General features: G+C 40.7%; 1 long non-coding RNA gene across 1 annotated transcript in view; it reads left to right on the top strand.

Annotated features, from left to right (window-relative positions):
* LOC122676033 overlaps nt 1-6,149 on the top strand; it is a 35,537-nt gene extending 29,388 nt beyond the window's left edge. Inside the window, exon 3 of the long non-coding RNA XR_006335396.1 lies at nt 6,045-6,149. This is a non-coding gene — a long non-coding RNA (uncharacterized LOC122676033). The remainder of the gene's footprint in view (nt 1-6,044) is intronic.
* The last annotated feature ends 18,145 nt before the right edge of the window (nt 6,150-24,294 follow it).

Here is a 24,294-nt window from a genome sequence, read left to right as displayed (position 1 = left end):
GAATTTTTAACACCAGGCCTCTGGTAGTTTCCTGCGCTGGGCTAGTAGAATCCTGGAATGGGAGGAATACACACACAAAAAAAGAGAAAAGAAGTCAGATTTTTAAAAATGTGTGGGTTTGTGATCATTAGGGTAGGATATTGTGCTTGAGTCTTCTTAGGATGTACTTGTAAATATTGATAGAATAATATTTAAATAACAAAAGACGTGGCTTCATCAATTGGTACTTTAAAATCTTTCGCAGGAAAGAGAGAAAGGATAATGTGGCTAATAAAGGAAATGTTGATAAGTATTAAAAAAAACAGAACACTTCTGATGGCTTCACACTCCAAATGGAAGCCTGGGAAATAAGGAAACACAAAATAAAACAGCTGGGTGGACTCAAAGGAAATAAGAAAGGTTTTCTCCCCAGTACATTCCTCCAAACAGAAACTTCAGAGGAAAAATAAAATTGCTCCCAATCATTACAGGGGAACATTTAAGAATTCTAATATTGTAAATAGACATCCAGGCTGAGTTTTCCATGCAAAGCTAGAGCAGGAAATAAATCCTTAGGTATCAACTAAGAGACTAATACAGCAATAAGAGTATTTTCAGAGGTTTAAAGTAAATCACTAAAAATAAAATTGCAAAAACAACATAATGAAGACATTTTGTTAGATGTCACACATGACAACATATATACATACCCGGCTTTTTCTGAGATTGAACGAGATATAAAGTGCTTTGAAACTGTAAAACATTACTCAAATGTGTGGCAATATTAGGGTTATATGGGAAATAAAAGCATCAGAACTCTTCACCCTTCTCCCATTTCCCATTCCTTACATTTACCTTAAAATGCAAGAGTTTATTTCTAACCAAGAAACTAGAGAGGCTGCCTAATGTAAAATGGAATGCACAAAATCTGGCTTTTCCTTATTCTCTTATTGTTCAGTTGTGATAAGATTTGTTTTCCCAGTTGATATTTAAAAATAGTTTTGGAGAATTTCAAGCAGACACAGAGTTAGAAAGAATCGTATCATGAAGTCCAAGTTCTGTCTCATCCCTTAGCTTCAGCGCTTATTCATTTTTGCCCAGTCTTGTGTGTGCTGAGTCACTCAGTCCTGTCTGACTCTTTGTGACCCCATGGACTGCAGCCCACCAGGCTCCTCTGTCCACAGGATTCTCCACATAAGAATACTGGAGTGGGTTGCCATGCCCTCCTCCAGGGGATCTTCCTAAGCCAGGGATTGAACCCAGGTCTCCCGCATTGCAGGTGGAGTTTTTACCATCTGAGCCACCAGGGAAACCTGTCCTACTCCATCTCTAATCCTCCCTCCCTCAACTCAGGCTATTTTGAAGCAAACACCAGACATCATTATCATTTCAGTCAGAATTCCTAAAAGATAAAAACCATTCAAAGAGAACGTGAACCTCAATATCATGAAGTGAAAAATGTCTGACTCTTTAAGACCCCCTGGACTGTGGCCCTCCAGGCTCCTCTGTCCATGAGATTCTCCAGGCAAGAATTCTGGAGTGGGTTGCCATCCCCTTCTCCAGGGGATCTTCCCAACCCAGGGATCGAACCCAGGTCTCCTGCATTGCTGGCAGATTCGTTATTGTCTGAGCCACCAGGAAAGCTTAATATCACAATGGCACCTTAAAATAGGAGCAATTCTTTAATTTCATCCCAAACCAGTCAGTGCTTCATTTCCTTGATTGTCCTATAGTTTTTTTTTTAACGAGTGGTTTGGATCAGGATCCAAAAAGTGGCTTATCATTGTGGTTGATTGATTACCTCTTAAGACTAAAAACTCATGGGTGCCATACAACATGGCACATTAACAATAGCCCCAATTAAAAAAAAAAAATCTATGGGTGCTGCAATGATCTCCCCACCACCCCCCTAGGTCAGCAGGGCTGACCTAGGACTCAGGACCTCACCCTCTGCCTGAAAAGGGCTCTTCCTTGAGTTCCCCTCTTCTTCACTTATCTCCAGGCTCCACAGGCTCTGAGGATCTAGCAAAGATGTTAGGACCTACAAGTGAATGAGAAAACTGTTTTTAAAAGCCTCCGACATATACTTGTCCTTGATCCTTAAAGCCTGCGTTGGTCACTGGTGTAAGAAACGTGGAGAACAGTCTCGTAGAAATTTCTGTGTAAATGTAAAGCGGTATCGTTGTCCTTGTAGAATGTTTTAGAGGGGAGAGCGTCACACAGGAAGGACACAGAAAACTGAACCATGAGCCGTGGATGTTGCCACCTTCTGAGCATCCTTAACTTAACCAGACAGTTATTCACAGGCTCAGAAACCTCTGGGACAAGAAGCCATGGCTGTAAGTCAAGAGAGGAAAAATTGACTATTTCCTTGATACCCACTGAAGAGAAGAAAGTCAGGTAGAGAGTAGATCATTTAAGTACAGGAAGAGGGAAAGCTCCCCCAAGTCAGTGTCCAGTTACTCAATAGGATGACAGGATAAACCACGCAGTAAATGGAGTCTCTTGCTTAGCCCCAAAGTTTGAGGAATTGTCTCCTTAAGTTTTCAGCAGTAAAGAATTAGGTGAGTGAATCTATGCCTCCCACCTCCGTTCTTCTCCCAGAGGAGAAAATGGTGGCCTAGAGGGGCTATGAGATTTGCCCCAAATTGACCCACTTACCTGCAGAGTGCGATACCTTGGCCACATGAAGCAAAGAGCTGACAAATTCCCTCTGTCCACGGGAATTTCAGGAGTGGGTTGCCATTTCCTCCTCCAGGGGATCTTCTCAACCCGGGAATCAAACCTGTGTCTCCTGCATTGGCAGGCAGCCTCTTTACCCCTGAGCCGTTAGGAAAGCCCCATTGGGGAGCTTGCTGCTGCTGCTGCTGCTAAATCACTTCAGTCGTGTCCGACTCTCTGCGACCCCAGAGACGGCAGCCCACCAGGCTCCTCTGTCCCTGGGATTCTCCAGGCAAGAACACTGGAGTGGGTTGCCATTTCCTTCTCCAATGCATGCCTGCATGCTAAGATGCTTCAGTCGTGTCCAACTCTGTGTGACCCTGTGGACAGCAGCCCACCAGGCTCCTCCATCCATGGGATTCTCTAGGCAAGAATACTGGAGTGGGTTGCCATTTCCTTCTCCACTGGGGAGCTTAAGTACTGTCAGTTGGAGAAGAGGAGAGAGGATGTAGCCAGTTCAGAGAAGAGCGAATGATCTTTAGGAAAGGTGAAGGTGCCCTAAGAGGAAAGGATGGGAGACACGATGGTTTGTGAGGAGTCTGGTTTTGGGGCCAACATCTGGTCTCCTGTCCTGGGGTAAGGCTGGATCTTCCCAGCTGACGACCCTCCCGGAGAGGGAATTTAAGTCAATTGAGTTCCTTTTGGAGGATCTGACTCTAGGGAGCTAAGAGGGGATTCAGAGAAAGCCTCTTCCTGGGTGTGCTGCTTTTCCAGTGGCTTTAGCTCAAAATAATTAGTTTCCTACCTAAAGCAACATATTTTGGGGTGGTATGTCCTGAACTCCTTCACTGTTTAGTAAATGTTTGTTGAGTATCCCAATGCCACAGGATCAGGTGGAGAGGGAGGTGGGAGGGGGGATCAGGATGGGGAATACATGTAAATCCATGGCTGATTCATGTCAATGTATGGCAAAAACCATTACAATATTGTAAAGTAATTAACCTCCAACTAATAAAAATAAATGGAAAAAAAAAAAGCATACTTGGGGATTTTTTTTTTTTTTGGTTTTAGCACTAGGCTTGTTTCTGCCTCAATCCTAGAGAACCCAGGTTTGATCCCCGGGTCAGGAAGATCCCTTGGAGGAGGACATGGCAACCCACTCCAGCATTCTTGCCTGGAGACTCCCATGGACAGAGGAGTCTGGTAGGTCATAGTCCATGAGGTCTCAAAGAGTCAGACACAACTGAGAACCTTTCACTCTTGTTTCTCTGAATTCAAGCCTCACAGCGTATCCTCAGGTGGAATACTCTGGAAGGTGGGGGTTTCTGTCATCCACTTGAGCGCTGGTATTCGCATCATCACCCCTTATCTGCTCTTTCCTGCACCGTCTTTACCTCCTCATCTCCCTGCGACAACTGAGGATCAACGTTTTTTGTGCAGAGGGTGTCCACGCCTGGCTGTCAGGAAGGTAAAAAGACGTCTACAAGGTGTGCAGGCGGCTGTCTGCCCTTGAACTCTTTTCTTTTCTGCTCACTTCAGAACTGTCGTTTGAAAGATAACTTTCATTATCACCATGGTCCAACCCCCTCTTTTTCTAGATGAGAACGCTGGAGCCTAGGGAGGCGGGGGTCTGGCTCAAGGTCGCCCGAAGCGTCCATGGCAGAGCCGGGCTCGGAGGCCGGGTCCCCGCCTTGCTCTGTGGATCTTGCTTTATCACACAGGACAATCCAATCTATTCAGCAAAGGAGGGATTTGTGTGGAAATGGCTTCCATTTGTGTGTGAGATAACCGACACGGAATTTCTTGGGTAGTTGAGGGGAAAAAGAAAAAATCCCTACTGGGAACACATTTAAAATGAAAAGCTGTGAAAATGGACGCCTTTCCGAGCAAAGGTGTTTAACCGGCTTCCTGGAGTGACTTGTGTTGGGAACACTTAGGAAGCACATGCTGACCCAGTTAACACAAGGGAGGCATCAGACTCCAGCCAAAGGAGTCCTAAGAGAGAAAGGCGTCTTTTTTGGAAAAGTACACCAATACCATCTTCATTTTTTTCCATTTTACTTTGTTTATTAAGGTAATACGTGCCCATAGGGACAGTTTCAGTAGGAACCTGAATCTAATTATGAGGAAACATCTAGATGCGAGCCATTCGAAGAGCCACCTGGAGTCCTGTCTTCCAAAAAGACAGCATCATTACAGAACAGAAAAAAAGTCTAGCGGGGCAAGGATTCTTCTATCCTTGAAGAGTCCAAAGAGATAGAACATCCAAGTGCCAACTCTGAAATCTGATTAAACCCTGGACGGAATGAAAAGGTATGCAAACAACATTTGGGGGACTATTGAGGAAATTCGTGGATTGTTTATCGGTCCACATGGGAGATCACAGGGGATCACGGTGAATTTCCTGAGATGCGGGGATGACACTGTGTGTGGAGGAGAATGTCCTTGTTCTCAAGAGACACCAGCTGGAGTACTTATGAATGAAGCTTTGTGATGTTTTTCAACTCACTTCAAGCCGTGCAGAGAAAAAATGAGGGAGGGAGAAAGCGAATGTGGAACCCAGGCTAAGAGTATGTGGATACGACTTACTGCACTATTCTTTACCTTTTATATAGATTTGAACATTTTCAAGAGAAAAGTCAGAGACAAAAGTCGTGTGGGAAAAATCTCACTACAAAAAATGTGGTCTCCTGTTTCTGCCCACTTCCTGTTTCCCACGCTATCTGCTTTCAGTGTATTTCTTTGCTTAATCTGGTACGTACCTCCAAATGTAAAAATAAATGCAGATACTGCTGTTTCTTTAGTCTACAATTTTAGATCTATCTAATAACTTTCTAGGATAATAGGTGACACTTTCAGCTCTTTTGCGGTGAGATCCACGTTTGACCTTTTTACTCTTGTAACTGAATGACGTAAGGCCATACACTGATTAACAAGTGAGTACACAATGATGACAGTTCCTCATTTGTAAAAATGACCTTTTTGACTTAGTTGCTTTATTTCTTCAGTTGCTTTCCTTTTTATGAGCTATTGTTCAGTGTTTTCTCACCTAAAAATAACAGCTCTGTAACATCCCACTCAATGCCATTTCCACATACGTCATCCCTGATAGTTCAGCTGGCAAAGAACCGCCTGCAATGCAGGAGACCTGGGTTCAATTCCTGGGTTGGGAAGATCTGCTGGAGAAGGGAAGGGCTACCCACTCCAGTTTTCTTGGGCTTCCCTTGTGGCTCAGCTGGTAAAGAATACGCCAGCAATGCTGGAGATCTGGGTTCAATCCCTGGGTTGGGAAGATCCCCTGGAGGGGAGAAAGGCCAGTATTCTGGCCTAGAGAATTCCATGAATAGTCCATGGGGTCACAAAGAGTGGGACACGACTGAGCAACTTTCCCTTTTCTTCCTTAGGACACCTGATGTGGAGATCTCCCAGCACGGGTCTGGGTCTGGACTGTGCGCTCCTCAGGGTTACCGCCCTACAGTTAACTGACTTTCCCCCACCACCGCCCTGCGAATTCCTACACCTTCTCTCCCAGATTCTGCATCCCAGATTTTCTGGATCCCATGTTTTCTTTGCTTCTTTATCTGATAGCTATCTGTGTTTTGTTGAGTAGTTGAATTCCATTCCAACTCCTGACCCTTTGTTTGTGACCTTTCTCTCTCTAAAAATTCTTGGGATATTTCTTTCCCTCTGACGTCCTGACTCTTTGATGTTGGTCTTTTTCTATTCATCACGCCTGGCATTCCGTGGAATTTTTTACTTGAAGACTTGCGTTCTTCACTTCTGGGAGAATTTATTGAACTATTTACTCATTAATTTCCTTCTTTTCATTTTCTCTGGTCTGTCTTTCTGGGACTCCTGTCAGCCAGATTGGAGCTTCCACATTGAGCTTCTAATTTTGTTACCTTTTTCTTCTGTGGAACATATTCTTTTTGCTCTACTTTGAGAGAGATCTCTTTCAATTCTTTTACTGTTTTTTTCTTTTTTGCTATAATATGTATAGCTATCAGATTTTTAGTTTTCAAGGGCTCATTCTTTTTCTCTAATTTGTTCCATTTTGAGCATACTATTCTTGTTTCATGGCTATAGTATTTCTCTTATTTTTCTGTGATATATTTTTAATTAAAATTTTTTAAATTCAAAAATTTTTTATTGAAGTATGGTTGATTTGCAATATGGGCTTTCGTGGTGCTCAGATGGTATAGAATCCTCCCGCAATGCAGGAGACCTGGGTTTGATCCCTGGGTCAGGAAGATCCCCTGGAGAAGGGAATGGTAACTCACTCCAGTATTCCTGCCTAGAGAATTCCATAGACAGAAGAGCCTGGTGGGCTACAGTCCGTGGGGTCGCAGAGTCAGACACAACTGAGCGACTAACACTTTCACTTTCACTTTGATTTACAATGCAGTTTTTCCTATGCTGTATAATATATCACTTTAACTTATTTATTTTACCCGGAATAGTTTGTATCTGTTAATTCTCTACTTCTATCTCACCCCTGCCTGCTTCTCTCTCCCTGTTAGAAACAAGTAGTTTGTCCTCTATATCTGTGAGTCTGTTTCTATTTGTTATATTGAATCATTTGTTTTATTGTTTATATTTCACACATGAGTGATAACACAGAGTATTTGTTGTTTCTGACTTATTTCACTTAGCGTAACACCCTCTACATCCACCACACTGTTGCGAATGGCAGCTTTTCATGGCTAAGATATATTCCACTGAGTATATATACCATACCTTCTTTATCCATTCATCAATAGATGGACACTTAGTTTGAAGCTATATGTTGTCTATTATTGACAATGCTGCTATGAACCCTGGGGTGCACATATCTTCTCAAATTAATGTTTTCATTTTCTTCAGATACATACCCAAGAGTGGGTTTGCTGGGTCATATGGTAGTTCTATTTTTAGTTTTTTGAGGAAACTCCATACTGTTTTCCATAGTAACTGCATCAATTTACATTCCCACCAACAGTGTACTAGGCTTCCCTTCTCTATCCATCCTCAGATGGAGACTTTTTGATGACAGTCTTTTTGACAGGGGTGAGGTGACAGCTCATTGTGGTTTTGGTTTGCATTTCTCTGCAAATTGGCAGTGTTGATCATCTTTCCACGTGCTGGTTGGCAATCTGTATATTTGCTTTGGAAAAATGTCCTTTCAGCTCTTCTACCCATTTTTAATTGAGTTGTTTGGGGAGTTTTTGATATTGAGTTGTACGAGTTATTTATATATTTTGGATATTAACTCCTTATCGGTCATATCACTTGCAAATATTTTCTCCCTTTCAGTTAGTTGTCTTTTTGTTTTGTCTACAGTTTCTTTTGCTATGCAAAAGCTTTTACATCTAATCAGGTCTCATTTGTTTCTTTTGCCTTAGGAGAAGATAAAAAAATACTGCTTTGATTCATGCCAAAGAGTATTCCGCCTATTTTCGCTTCTAGAAATTTATTCATTTCAGGGCTCATATTTAGATCTTTAATTCATTTTGAGTTTACTTTTGTATCTGGTATGAGAAAATGTTCTAATCTCATTCATTCTTTTACATGTAACTTTCCCAACACCACTTATTGAAGAGACTGCCTTTTGTCCCTTGTATATTTCTGCCTTTTTTATGGTGCATTAATTGGCCACAAGTGGGTTTATTTCTGGGCTCTCAACCTTGTTGCATTGATCTATATGTTTGTGCCAATATCATACTGTTTTTATTACTTTGGCTTTGCAGTATAGGCTGAATTCAGGGAGGGTGATACACTCCGCTTTATTCTTTTTTCTCAAGATTGCTTTGGCAGGGTGGGAAGAAGTAAATTAGGAGTTTGGGATTAATAGATACATACTAATGTGTATAAAATAGACATACTAAATAGCACAGGGAATTATTACTCTATTTTGTAATAACCCTGGACTTCCCTTATGGCTCAGCTGGTAAAGAATCTGCCTGCAATGCGGGAGACCTGGGTTCGATCCCTGGGTTGGGAAGTTCCCCTGGAGAAGGAAAAGGCCACCCACTCCAGCATTCTGGCCTGGAGAATTCCAGAGACTGTATAATCCATAGGGTCACAAAGACTCGGACAGGACTGAGTGACTTTCACTTTCATTAGGGAAAATAATCTGAAAAAAAAAGATATATATATATGAATAACTGAATCACTTTGCTGTGCAGCTGAAACTAACACAACATTTTAAATCAACTATGTGGATGACAGAGGACGAGATGGTTGGATGGCATCACCAACTCGATGGACATGAATTTGAGCAAGCTCCGGGAGTTGGTGATGGACAGGGAGGCCTGGCGTGCTGCAGTCCATAGGGTTGCAAAGAGTCAGACACGACTGATTGACAAACTGAACTGATACATCATTAAAAATAAATTAATTAAAAAAAAGATTACTCTGGCAATTTGGGGTTTTTTGTGACTCCATATAAGTTGTAGGATTATTTGTTCTAGTTCTGTGAAAAATGTCATTGGTGTTTTTACAGAGTTTGCATTAAATCTGCATGTTGCTTTGCATATTATGAACATTTTAACAATATTAATTCGTTCAATCCATGAACACGGAATATCTTTTCAGTTCTTTGAATTGTCTTCAGTTTCTTTCATCATTGTTTTTAGTTTTCAGAATATAGGTCCTTCTCCTCCTCATTATGTTTATTGCTAGGTATTTTTTTTTTTTTTGGTGCAATTTTAAACCAGACTGTTTCCTTGGTTTTCTTTGTGATAGTTCATTATTAGTGTTTAGAAAAGCAATATGCTTATTTTTACTAATAAAGTATCCTGCAACTTTAATGAATTCATTTATTAATTCTAATAGGTTTTTTGGTGGCGACTTTGGGGTTTTCTCTGTACAGTATCATGTCATCTGCAAATAGTGACAATTTTGCTCTTTCCCTTCTAATTTGGATGCATTTTATTTTTCTTTTCTGATTCTTTCCACTAGGACTTCCAATACCATGTTGAATAAAAGTGGCAAGAGTGAGCATCCTTGTCTTATTTCTCATTTTATTTTATTTTCTTTCGTTTTTTTTCCTTTTAGGCTTCACCTCATGGCATGCAGTATCTTAGTTCCCTGACCAGGGATTGAACCCACACCCTCTGCAGTGGAAGCTCAGAGTCTTAACCACAGGATCACCAGGGAAGTCCTTGTTCCTCATTTTAGAGGAAAGAAACTCAGCTTTTTGCCATTGAGTATCATGTTAGCTATGGATTTGTCACAAATGGCCTTTATTATATTGAAATCTACTCCCTCTCTACCAGCTTTGATGAGAGTTTTTATTATGAATGGATATTGAGTTTTGTCAAATGCCTTTTCTGCATTTACTGAGGTGACGAGTGATTCATATCCTTCTTTTTGTTAATGTGGTCCATCACATTGACTGATTTGTGTATATTGAACCATCCTGTATTGCTGGAATAAATTCAACTTGATCGTGGTATATGATTTTTTTTATGTATTGTTGAATTTGCTTTGCAAGCATTTTGTTGAGAATTTTTGCATCTATATTCATCAGAAATATTGGCTTGTAATTTTCTGTTTTTTGTAGTCTTTGGTTTTGTCATTTAAGACTACTATTTCCTTGTTCATTTTCTGTCTGGATGACCTTTTCATTGATGGGGTGTTAAACTCTTCTATTTTTATTGTATTGTTGTCAGTTTCTCCTTTCATGTCTCTGAATATTTGCTTTATATATTTAGGTGTTCCGGACGTATTAGGTCCATATATATGTTAATAAGTGTTATATCCTCTTGAATCGATCCCTTTATCAATATCTAATGCTCTTGTTTGTCTTATATTATAGACTTTGTTTTAAAGTCTATTTTGTCTGATATGAGTATTACTATTCCGGATTTCTTATCATTTCTATCTGCCTAAAATATCTTTTTCCATCCCCTTACTTTCACTCTGTGTATATCTTTAGCTCTAAAGTGAGTCACTTGTTGGCGATGTATGGATGGGTCTTATTTTTATTCCATTAGCCATTATATATCTTGTGACTGGAGAATTTAGTTCATTGACATTTAAAGTGGTTATTGACAGGGATGTACTCATAGACACATTGTTGTTGGTTTTTTGGTTGTATTTTGTAGTTCTCTGTTCTTTACTTCTTTTAATGTATTCCTTTGGGATTTTATGATTTTCTTTAGTGGTATGCTTATCTTCCTTTCTCTCTAGTTTTTATGTGTTTATTGTAGGTTTTTTGTGTATCTTTGAAGACCAGAAATCTTAGAGATTATGTCCTCACATTTATCCTTTTTTGTGAGGTTTTTTCCTGGAACAGAATATTTCCTTATAATCTGCAGATTGAAGTTTTCTTTTATTTTTGGAAAGTTGTCTTGAATTATATCTCTAAGTACTTTTTAACACTCCTTCCTCCCTTGGTTTTTTTCTTTTTTTTTAATCTTTTTCTAATGGTATGAAGAGTATGCATGTTGGATCTTCTCTGTCTTCCATAGCAAAACATATTCTCTCTAATCCTTTTAAAATAATTATTTATTTTTCTTTCTCGTTTTTGCTTCTCTCTTTCCTCTTCTCTATGTGTTTCATTATATTTTTCACAGTGCTCATTCTCCTTGATGTAGCTTTCAGTTGAGCCTTCATTTCTAGGATTACTTTTTAAATTTCCTAAGTTTTTACTACTTTAACTTGTCCTGGCATGTCCCTGAGCTCTTATATCTCTATCTGTACTTTGTGTTGTAGAGGGAACAGCCTGATTAGGCTTTTGTAACTCAGTTTTATCTGTTTTCAGAATAAACTTCATCTATACTGTCACAATATTCTTCTGCTGCATCCCAATATTTTTCTAGTTAATGTTTCTTATTTACCATTTTCTTCTTTTCATCATGTACTTATGGCAAGATAATTACAAAGATTCTATTTTAGCTCATTTCTAAATTGTGAATTAAGTAAATAAACAGAGGGTTTTGATGACAAGCAGATTTCAGTAAGCTCAGATGGAGGGGGACAGAGTTCTGTTCCTGAATGTTAGATGAAGTGACATGTGCCTGAGTGCACTCTTTCAGTCTTTGCTTCTCCAAAGCACCAAAGATCAGCTCTGCATTGCAGTTCACAACACCGAGTCTCTGCTCCATGTCTTCACCAACAAATGCCTCCTTCAAATATGATTTTTCCATGTGATTCTTTATTCAGTACCATATTTCTTGCTTATGAAGACTCTGTGTCCACTAAAACTTTTAAAATCATGGGATGATGACACTGAAAAAATAACAGAGGAAATACAACAGAATAATACATTTCTTCGATTTATCCAAAAGAAATCAGTGAAAGGAAAAAAGGAAACAAGGGGACAAGGAACAGATGACGTAAGTAGCAAACAGACAGCAAGATGGAGGCACAAATCCAGTCGCATCTCATTAAATTGTTGTTGTTGTTGCTCAGTCGCTAAGTCGTGTCCAGCACTTTGCAGCCCCATGGGCTATAGGGTGCCTGGCTCCTCTGTCCATGGGGTTTTTCAGGCAAGAATACTGAAATGGATCGCCATTTCCTTCTCCAGGGGATCTTCCTGGACCAAGGATTGAACTCACGTCTCCTGTGTTGGCAGGCAGATTCTTCATCACTGAGCCACTGGAGGAGCCCATTAAGTTAAAATAAAATGGATCAAATCATAATTCAATGGCAAAGACTGTCAGGCTCAATTATATACTACTTCACAGAGTTACACTTTAAATATAACTTTAGACTGAATGTGTGAAGATGGAAAATTACATACTATGTCAATATTAGCTAAATAAGGTTGTTGTGGCAAATTAATTTCACACAAAAAAGATGGAAAGGCAAGAAGTTCCACTGGTGATGAAGAGGAACATTTCATAATATAAAAGGGTGAATTCAAAAGGACAAAATAATCACTAACGTATCTGTATCTAATAACATCTTCTGTACATAAAAAGCAAAATTTAACAAAAATTAAAGAGAAACAAACAAATCCACAATCACCTTTCTCAATAACTAATATAACAGGCCAAGTAATCAGTAAGAACACAGAAAATTTCAACAGCATTGAATAGTCAAGTTGACCCAATTGACGTTTATAAAACACTTCACCCAACAATTATACAATACACACTATTTTCAAGTGTATTTGAAATATTCACCAAAATAAACTATACACTGAGTCATAAAGCAAGTCTTAAAAAATTTTGAAGGATTAAAATCTCACTGAGAATGTTCTCTAACTACAGTGGAATGAAAGTTGAAATCAGTAACAAAAGCTAACTAGTTACCTGTGAATATTAAGCCACACATTTCTAAATAATCCATGTGTTAAAGAAAAAAACACAATGGATTAGAAATATCTTGACTTGAAATAATAATTAAAATATAACCTATCAACATTGTGGGGTATAGTGAGAGCATTTCTTAACAGGGTAATTTATTGTTTTAATGCATAAGCTAGAAGACAAGTTGAAAGTTAATTATCTAAACTTCTATCTGAAAAACTTAGAAAAATAAGACCAAATTTAACCCAAAGAAAGTAGCAGGAAAGAAATACTTTAAATAAGGCAAAAAAAAAAAAAAAATCAATGAAATGGAAAAGCAGAACTACAGTAGAAAAGAATCCACATGATCACAAATTGCTCTCCAGAAAGGATTTTTAAAAATAATATAATATTTATAAGATTGATAAGTAAAAATGAGTGAAAACACAAGTGTCAATACCAGTCATGAAAACTAAGATATCACCACAGATCCCACAGATATGGAAAGGATAGTAGGAGGAAATTAAGAACAATTTTATGTCAAGAAATTTGATAGATTAGATAAAATGGAAAAATTGTTTTGAAAAATTTATCAAAAATTGATATAAAGAGTATAATATCTGAATATTTTTATATCTTTTAAAAAATATATGAATCTATCATTAAAAAATGGTCACTTTACAAAAACTTCAGTCCCAACTGACTTCACTGGTAAATTCTTTCAAAAATTTAATGAAGAAATGGTACGACTCTTTCAAAGAAGGAATAAAAGGAGGATATTTCCTCACTCATTTTATGAGACCAGCAAAACTTAGAAAACAGAACCTGATGAAGACATTATAAAAAAGATACAGACCAATATCTCCAATGAACACAAAAATCTTAAAAACTAGCTATAGTTAACAAAAAATCACTAGCAAAATAAAGGACTAAAACCGTATGATTAATCTCAATAAACTCAGAAAAGTCACTCAGTGAAATTCAATACCTGTTCATGACAAAAACACTCAGTGAAGTAGGAATAGAAGGAAATTCCCTCCATTTGATAAAGTATCTGAAAAGCCTACAGCTATGAAATTCAGAACTCTGAAATATTGAATGCTTTTCCCTTTAGGAATAGACAAGATGAAAATGTTTGCTATTACTACTTATATTCAACATTATATTGGAGGTTGAAGTATGTATAGTCATGGGAAAAAAGAAATAAAAGGCACACTGTTTGAAAATTAAAGAAGGAAAAGTATTATTTATGGACAACAGTCTATATACACAAGATTCAAAGGAATCTACAGTCTATGAAAACTAATTAGGGATTTCCCTGGTGGTTCAGTGACTAAGACTGCATGCTCCCAATGCAGGGGGCCAGGGATTGATCCCTGGTCAGGGAACAGGATCCCATGTTCTGCAACTAAGATGAAAGATCTTGCATGCAGCAACTAAGAGCCGACTCTACCAAATAAATAAAAAATAATAAATATATATTAAAAAATCTAATCAGTGAGTCAGGCAAAACTCTAGGATTCATGGTCAACATACAAAAATCAATTCTTCCTATATGTTTGCCACAAATATTGGAAAATGAGATGGTAGAGTTAGAAAACTGCTTTGAGGAACCCCTTCAACATAACTGGGGACATTCACTTGTCCTTTTTCCTTGCTACAGCCTGTATGGATCCTGGTGTATGTAACAAGAAAGATGTTCTAGGAAAAATTTCTGTGTAAATGTAAAGTGATATTGTAGGTAATATTATCATTGTAGAATGTTTTAGAGGAGAGAGTGTTACGCAGGATGTACAAGTAAACCTGAACCAATGTATGTTATTACCTTCAGGGCATCCTTTACATAAACCAGATAACTATTCACAGGCTCAGAAACCTCTGGGATAAGAAACTGTGGCTATAAGCCAAGAGAGAAAAAATTGGCTATCTCTTTAATACCCACTTAAGAGAAGAAAAGCAATTAGAGAGTAGATCATTTAAGTAAGGAATGAGAGGGAAACACTATCAAGTATGTATCCAGCCAGTTATTCAACAGGATGATAGTACAAATCATCATGCAACAAATCCTGTCTCTTGCTCATCCCAAAGTCTCAGGAATTGGCTCACTGAGTTTTCAGCAGTAAACAATTAGAGCAGTGACTCAATCTAGGCTTCCCACCTCTGCCCTTCTTCAGTTCAGTTCAGTTCAGTCGCTCAGTCGTGTCCAACTCTTTGCAACCCCATGGACTGCAGCACGCCAGGCTTCCCTGTCCATCACCAACTCCCAGACTTTACTCAAACTCATGTCCATAGAGTCAGTGATGCCATCCAACCATCTCCTCCTCTGTCATCCCCTTCTCTTCCCGCCTTCAACCTTTCCCAGCATCAGGGTCTTTTCCAATGAGTCAGTTCTTCACATCAGGTGGCCAAAGCATTGGAGTTTCAGCTTCAACATCAGTCCTTCCAATGATTATTCAGGACTGATTTCCTTTAGGATGGACTGGTTGGATCTCCTTGTCCTTCTTACAGATGAGAAAATGGCAGCCTGGAGGGATGTATGAGATTTGCCCCCAAGTTGACCCACTTAACTGCAGAGTGGGGAGAAGGACAGACCACTTGATACCTAATCCAGGGTTCTCTCCATCTCTCCTGCCTTCCTTCTATCAGGTTCTGAGACAGAACTTAGAAGTATCTGCAGCAACGTGAAGGACTTAACAGCAGCACTAAAGGTGGCCTCAGATCACCAACAGTCTTGAACCTGGAGGCTCCCGTGTAGGTGAGGAAGGACTTTTCTTCTGCCTTCTTAGGTTCGATAGGTTGGTTTGTGAAATAAATGGACAGCAGGCAGATTGGACAAAGGAGAAAAAAAGCATAAGAGAAATGCCAGCTCCACTATTTTGTATTATCTTAAGTTCTTGAAATGCCAGGATATATTAAAGTAGGATGTTGTTGTTGTGTCTGACTCTTCGCAACCTTCCATTATATCCAGGACATCATAACATCATATTAGAGTATATTTTCTGATCACTGGATCTCCTAAAGGACTGGAATTATTTGCCCTGGAGAGAGAAAAGCAAGTATGATATACTTGTTCACAACTTTTTGTATTAAAGGGTTTTTTTGTTTTGTTTTGTTTTGCAAGCAGGTCTAGACAGCGAGTGGTCAAACATGACTCAATGGAACAAAAACCAGAGGTCTCAACTTGTCAAACCAGGACTCATCTTCTTTCTTAATGGGCTCTCTTACCTTTTATGAATGCAGCCACCATTTTTTACAAATTGAATTATAAGTTACCCACAGTAAAGGGCATTACCAGTGACTGACTCTGCATGCATTTGAGTGTCTGTTCTGTGTCAGCTGCCCTGATCAGGGCTGGGGATACAAAGATGAATTCAGATTGAGTTCCAATCCTGACAGTCTAAGACCACCTTTTTTTGTGTGATGCCCCACACACATAAGTGAATATGAATATGTGTGTACACCTTTTCTGCTCTCAACCTGCCTGCTGTCTGTTTAAGTCACAGACTCAGCTATCGAACCTAGGAAGGTGGAGGGCAAGTCCTTCCATCCAGGGAAGCCTCCAGGTTCAAGACGATGGGTAATCGGAGACCACCTTTTGTGCCGGTGGTGTTAATTCCTTCAAGTTGCTGCAAACACTTTGTTATCTCTCAAAATCTGATAGAAGGAAGGCAGGAGAGATGGAGAGAGCCCTGGACTAGGTATCAGGGGGCCTGTCTCTCTCCCCACTCTGCAGTTAAGTGGGTCAATTTGGGGCAAATCTCATAGCCCCTCTAGGCTGCCTTTTTCTCATCTGGGAGAAGGATGGAGGTGGGAGGCATAGGTTCACTCATCCCTCCAGTTCTTTACTGCTGAAAACCTCATGAGCCAGTTCCTGAAACTTTGGAGTGAGCAAGAGACAGTATTTGTTGCCTGATGATTTTGCCATCGTCCTGTTGAATAACCGAGTGAACGCTGACTTGATGGTGTTTGCCCCGCTTCCTTCACCTACATGATCTACTCTAATTGCATTTCCGCTCTGAAATGGGTATTAAGGAAACATCCAATTTTTTCTTTCTTTTTTTTTAAAATTTTTTCTTTCTTGTTCTTGGAGCTGGTGTCTATCAGAGACCTGCCTCCCTCCCAGCTCAATCAACAGCTTGGACAGAGCTGGAGGTACAGTGAGTGTCTCTTGGAATATGGATTAGAAATCCAGTCGTAGGACACAGGTGAAGGAAAGTTTAATGAGAAAGGAGCATATGAGAATAGTTCTCAAGAACTTAGGGACATAAAGAAGGAAACAAACATTTTTGGATGTCTGCTAGGCTCCTGGTATTCTGGCCTTCCTGCTACACACTTATCTCTGAAATGACATGTGGCAAGAAGCTTATTTTATGATATTCCCAAGATTTAGAACCTGGGCCATTAGGTTAAAAACTATAGGGACGTAGGGTCTGTTGTTTTTTTTTTTCTCCCAATTACCAGTAATTCATTCTAGAAAATTTGAAAAGAAAGGCACAAACAAGAGAAATATCACCTACCATTGTTCCATCCTGTGACAAATGTTACAAAATTTATTTTAACATATGAAGTTTTAATTACAAAACTTAAATCATACTATATCTACTGCTTTATCTATTCTTTTATTATGTGTTCTATTTTGACATGATTTGTCACATTTTTCAGTTGAGCCTCCACTGCTGGATATTTAGGTTGTCTCCAACATTTCAACTTACAGATGACCTTGAGGGGAGTCAGTCCAAGGGTGGTGGGTTGACCGGGGCAAGTGTTGAAAGAAAAGGAGACATTTAGCCTGAGAAAGACTACATTCAGGTGGGAAAATCATAGCTTTCCTCCTCTATTTGAAGGTCGGTATTTTGAGGAAACTTGGTCTGTGTAGTCCCGAAAGGTACAATTTAGAAAGAGTGGGTGGAAAGTGTGGGGCAATCAATTCATGGTGTGTATAGTTCAGGGAAGTTGAAGGCAGGAGGAGAAGGGGAAAACAGAGGATGAGATGGTTGGATGGTATCACTGACTCAATGGACATGAGTTTGGCAAGCTCTGGGAGATGGTGAAGGACAGGGAAGCCTGGCGTGCTGCAGTCCATGGGGTCACAAAGAGTTGGACATGGCTGTGTGGCTGAACAACAACAGTTCAGGGCAGCTTCAGGAGGTAGTGTGTTTCCAGCTCGTAATACGTTTTAACATAGGCTAAAATTACATTTACAGCGGGAGGACCTGAGAGTTTTGAAAACACAGAAGTAATTTATTATTTTTTGAAGGGGACATCTTGGAAAAAGCTTCAAAAACAAACATTTGCAGGGAAATCTCTTATTTATTATCATTTATATCAGGGCCAGTTTTATATAATGATTTATGGTTCACAAAGTATTAGAGAGAATCCCCCTTTTAAAGAGAGAGCAGGGAATTCCCTGGAGGTCCAGTTAGGTTAGGACTCTGCGCTTCCACTGCAGGGGGCACAAGTTCAATCCTTGGTTGGGGAACTAAGATCCCACATGCACGGTGTGGCCAAAATAAAGAAAACGAAAGAACAAGTTCAGAGAGGTTAAGTAAACCACCCAAGTCCTACCTCTGGGAGGTGGTAGAAAGGCCCCTGTTCACTGTCTCTGCAATCGCTCTTTCCCTGGTGCTATTGTTACTATATTAGGGCCACCAGTCCCTTCTTGAAAATCCAGGCTCGCAGGACTTTGCCTGTGCCATGCTTCGCTGCAAGAAAATGAAAATGTCCCCAGTGACTAATGTGAACAGAATGTCACTCTGCAGCTAACAGGGAAGGTGTCCTGGGCGTCCTTTCGGCTCCACGGCAGCGACTCCACGATCGGGGTGTGATGGGCAGGTGAGGGCGGCTCAGGGGAATCTGCTCGGGACAGGCCCCGTCCCTGGCGGGAGGAATGAATGGACCTGCCAAGTTAGCCCTCTGTCTCATGTACCTGCGACGCTGTCACCTTAGACCTCTGGAACGCTGGCCTCTGAGCCTCCGCTCTACTTGCCCAGCTGGAAAGCACAGAGTCCAGGAATTTACTCCTGTATCTAGTGCCCACCGTGAATCCTCGCCTTCCTCTTAAGCCTCTTGGGCTGGGCGGCCTGGAATGAAATGTCAGGTTCCCTTTCGGCTCCAGGAGAGGCCCAGCCGCATCATCTGGGGAGCAAACTCCCCGTTGCGCTCCCAGGGGCCCTGCCCACCTGGTCTTTCTCACAAAGCGAGTCAGAAGTCCCTTGATACTGACCCACTTTTCTGAACACCCTCGTTCCGGGCTCAGGGAGCCCCTTCCCCGCTGGGCTTCTGACTCCCCTGCTCAGACCCCCTCCCAGGCTGCAGGAAGCCTGCATCCACCGAGCACCGTGCACCGTGGGAGGGACAGGAAGGCCGGAAGCAGATGGCCACCAGCCCAGAGTGAAGTGGATTCCTCCTGCCTTTAACTATTTCCTGGTTTCAGCTGCTTGCCTGCCTGAACCAGCTCTTACTGTTTCGCAATTCCATGGTGACTCCATTCTTACAAAAGCATTGACTTGGCTCATAGCATATGCTCAGCACTGGGGGGTAAAAAACAGAAGAGGACAAGTGAGCTAGGTCTCTGCCCTTAAAGGACTTCCTTTCCTCCTGGCAGATGGAAAAGGAAATCTACCAGGAAAGTGCAAGAAGAGAAATGCTTTGATGTCAGGAGGAGACCTTCCCGGGGGAGAACGGTGTTCTGGGGGCCTCTCTTGGGGAAGCTTCTGCCAAGAAGGCCTGAGGGATCAGCTCAGAAAAGGACTGGGTGACAGACTAAGGGTCAGGAATGTTATCTCCAAAGCAGTGAGAGTCCTTGACGTTTTCAACAGTGATAGCAACCTGAATTTGAGAAACAGTCCTCTACAGGCCCGAGAAAGAGGGTGAAGGAGGAACAAGCCCAGAAGCTGGGAGGGACTTTTAGTCTTTATTTCATTCTTTTCTGTTCTGTTTGAATTGTCAAACCATATGCTTGAATTGTCTTTATTTATTTATTTAAAATTTTTTTATTTATTTGGCTGCACTGGGTCTTAGTTGTGGCACGGGAGATCTCCCATTTTTGTTGCGGCATATGGATCTTTTAGCTGCGCATGCAGGATTAAGTTCCCTGACCAGGAACTGAACCTGGGCCCCCTGCATTGGTAGTGTGGAGTCTTAGTCACTGAACCAGCAGGGAAGTCTCTCGAATTGCTTTCATTTTTAAAATTAACTGTCATTATAATGGGATTTGTGGCTCCTTTTCTCTTATTCTTTACACACTTCATGTTATAGATTTAAAAAGGAAACATAATGAATAATTTTTGATTTTAAAATTCCGAAGGTACTTTCAGACGTGGGAAAGGACAGGCATGTTTGTTGCCTGTCACAAATATTTTTAGTGCTTGACCATGCCCTTAAGCTGCTAACAGCACAAGCAGGTAGAAGGCTATTATTTTTGCATCTGGAATATACAAGCTAAAAACTTTGTCTGATGAACATGCCCTAATTTATAGTTTCTCATACTGGAGGTAGTTGGGGTGAGCTTTGGACTGTGTAGAAACACTGGTCTGAGAAACACTGATAAAATAAAACTAGCTCCATGGTAATCACTAACATTACTGTATCTCTTTAGTGGAATTTTCTTCTTCCAACTTTGCCAACTGCAACAATCTTTCCCCTGGCACTAGAGAAATTCTATCCATTTTAAAACCGGAAGAGACCATTTCCCTCTTCTATACAAATCATTAGACAGTTTCCTCTAAAGGTTTATGATTGCCAAAAACCTCATATAGGGTGGAGGAAAATAGGAAGAAAATTTCAGAAGATCATCATTCATTTAAAAATACAAAACAGGGATTTCCCTGGTGGTCCAGTGGGTAAGACTTCGCTTTCCAAAGCTGGGCATGCAGATTAGCCCCCTGATTGGGAGCTAAGAGCTCAAAATGGCCCACATCAAAAAATCCTTAAATGAAATAAAATACAAAACAGTATTTACAAAAAAAAAACCAAAATAGTATTTATGATCTGCCAGATACAGTACTAGTGATACAAAGATGAAAATGTAGGATCCTTGTCCTACAAGCACTTATAGTTTAGAAACAGACAAGAAATACAATATGATAAAGTAATACCACTGTTACATACACAAAAAGTATGTTTTGCATTCAACTGAAGCAAATAGAAAAATAGCAGTAAGTGGACATACAAAAAAATACTAAAAATACTGTAGGAATATTAAACGATGTTCACCACATATTAATACCTACATTAAAACGCTGACAGAATAGCCAAAATTCTCAAAAACTGTTGAACTAATGAACCACTGAAGTAAATGGCCTTTGTAGATTTCCAAACCTCTTACCTAATTTTTAATTCCATGTACTTAGTCTTTCAGTTTCATTAGGGCATTTTCCCTCAACCTGTTAATTTTGAGGAAGGTATTATATGTATATGTATATGTGTGTATATATACATATATATATATTTTTTTGTGTGTATATATTTATATGCATATATTGGATTGAGAGTCCTTTGGATTGCAAAAAGATCAAACCAGTCAATCCTAAAAGAAACCACCCCTGAGTATTTACTGGAAGGACTAATGCTGAAGCTGAAGCTCCGATACTTTGGCCACCTGATGCATAAAGACTCTTCCTCGGAAAGATTGAAGGCAAAAGGAGAAGGGGACAGCAGAGAATGAGATGGTTAGACAGCATCACTGACTCAATGGACATGAATTTAAGCAAACTCTAGGAGATAGTGGAGGACAGAGGAGCCTGGCGTGCTATAGTCCACGGGGTTACAAAGAGTCAGACATAATTTAGGGACTGAACAACAACAAACAACACACACAAGTGTATTTCTTTTCATTTTGCCAAAATGTAGCAAAATACTGTTTCAAGATATCCTCAAACAGTGCAAATATCCAGTTTGATCCACAATTTCTCATTCAACCTTTATCTTGATGTCACAGAAAATGAAAATGTTCATGATAATTTATGAAATAATATTGGCAACCCCTTTTTTTTTTTTTTAAACAAAACATTATTTATTTGGTTGCTTTGGGTCTTAGTTGCACCATGTAGGCTTAGCTGTCCTGAGGCAGGTGGGATCTTAGTTCCCCAACCAGGGTTTGAACCTGCGTCACCTGCCTTGCAAGGTGGACTCTTAACCACAGGACCACTGGGGAAGTCCCTGGTAAACATTCTTACAAATGTCTAAAGGAATATTGGATTATCCTCCTGTTTAAAAATGGCAACATTGGAACCACATCTGGGATAAAATAACCTTGTAGGCAACTTTATGGTGCTAGGAGAATGGGAGTAGGGCACTTGGTCCAGGGGTTAAGAGGAGGCAGGGATGCTGAGGGCAGGGAGGTGGAGCACAGAGAAGGGGTCTGGGCTGGATCCACTTGAAAGATGGCCATAGACAAATTGACTGGAGTGATGGAAGTCTGGTGCTGATCATATCCTAGCTTGAAGTGAAGTGAAGTGAAAGTCACTCAGTCGTGTCTGACTCTTTTTGACCCCATGGACAGTAGTCCATGGAATTCTCCAGGCCAGAATACTGGAGTGGGTAGCCTTTCCCTTCTCCAGGGGATCTTCCCAACCCAGGGATCGAACCCAGGTCTCTCGAATGGCAAGCAGATTCTTTACCAGCTGAACCACCAGGGAAGCCCAAGAATACTGGAGTGGGTAGCCTATTCCTTCTCCAGTGGATCTTCCCAAAGCAGGAATTGAACTGGGGTCTCCTGCATTGCTGGTGGATTCTTTACCAGCTGAGCTACCAGGGAATCCTTGATTACCTCTGCAAAAACCCAATCTCCACATAACCTTGGATCATTTTGGCGTGCTGCAAAGAAACATAGGCTTTGCAGTTACACGTGAGTTTTATTTTAAAAAAAAATATTTTAAAATATTTGGCTGCTCCAGGTCTTAGTTGAGGTGTGCAGAATCTTTTTATTGTATATACTACTTATTTCATTTTTCATTGTCCTCGTTCTTCACTGCTTTATGAGAGCTTTCTCTAGTTGCAGCCAGCGGGGGCTACTCTTCCTTGCAGTGGCTTCTCCTGCCGCAGAGCACAGGCTCTAGAGTGTGTGGGCTACCGAGTTCTAGAGCACCAGCTCAGTAGTCGTGTGCTTGGGGTTTAGTTCCTCTGCAGTATGTGGGAGCTTCCTGGATCAGGGGTCAAACCCATAACCTCTGCATTGGCAGGTGGATTCTTACTCAGTTACCACCAGGGAAGTCCTACACATGAGTTTAAATCTTGACTTTACCTCGTACTGGTGGTGTGACCTTGGGCAAGTTACTTAAATATTCAGGACTTGTTTTCTCACGGGTATAACGGGGATGTCACATTGTTGAGGTTTGTTGTTGTTGTTGTTCAGTCACTAAGTCGTGTCCAACTTTTTGAGACCCCCATGGACTGAGCCGGGCTCACCTGTCCTTCACCATCTCCCAGAATGTGTTCAAACTCATGTCCATTGAGTCAGCGATGCCATCCAACCTCATGCTCTGTCACCACCTTCTCCTCCTGCCTTCAACCTCTGCCAGCATCAGGGTCTTTTCCAATGAGTCGGTTACTTGAATCAGGTGGCCAAAGTATTGGAGCTTCAGCTTCAACATCAGGTCTTCCAATGAATATTCAGGGTTGATTTCCTTCAGGATTGACTGGTTAGATCTCCTTGCAGTCCAAGAGACTCCCTAGAATGTGCTGGTTACGTGCAGGCTGTTACTATCTGTGATTTGGGGGTCTTTACTTTTAGAGGTTAACTTCTATGGACAGATGGATTTGTAATACATCTGGCAGTGGACGTGCCAGGAAGATTCTCAGATGAGAGCAAGGATTTACTCACCAGACCTGGTCAAGACTAAACTGGCGTCTGTACCCGAGTCCTTCCTGCCTACGTGTGTTCACTTGTTTGGGATCAATATAATTAACAGGTTGCTTTTAGGTGACGCCTATATAAAACCATTTTACAGCATTCCAATCTGGACATGACAGTTTATTGATCCATGTTGTGTAACGCGGTCACGCTGGGAGGAGGGGGGAGTGGGATGGGGGACAGAAAGGGTGCAGCCTTCTAGATACGAAGACCAGCAATGCCTTCTATCACTGCAGGACTGTAAACTCAAAATTCTGCCTCACCCTGATAATCTTCCAGGTGGACCTGACTAAAGCCAAGGGCAGGTTTTGTGAGCCACTGTCGTATTCTTTTCAGGTTATCTATAAGATTAATTAGGCTAGTTTCCTTCATTACCAGCAATAAAAAATTGACTCCAATTTAATGCTGAAGGTTGCAAATGCTTAAGTGCTCTGATAGAAGTGAAACTGCGGTGAACCGGTGGGGGTGGGGAGCGGGGTGAAGAGAAGCAGGAGAGAGGGAGTTGGTTGCAGGAAAGACACTGGAAGCTGGGGCAGAATCAAGGTAGCAAACTCTCACCCCCAATAGGGACACTCTTGGCCACCT

The sequence above is a fragment of the Cervus elaphus genome, chromosome 19, assembly GCF_910594005.1.
Source record: "Cervus elaphus chromosome 19, mCerEla1.1, whole genome shotgun sequence".
Taxonomy (NCBI): Eukaryota; Metazoa; Chordata; class Mammalia; order Artiodactyla; family Cervidae; genus Cervus; species Cervus elaphus.
Note: the sequence above shows the minus strand (reverse complement) of the source record. Positions and strands in the feature narration are given on the sequence as shown.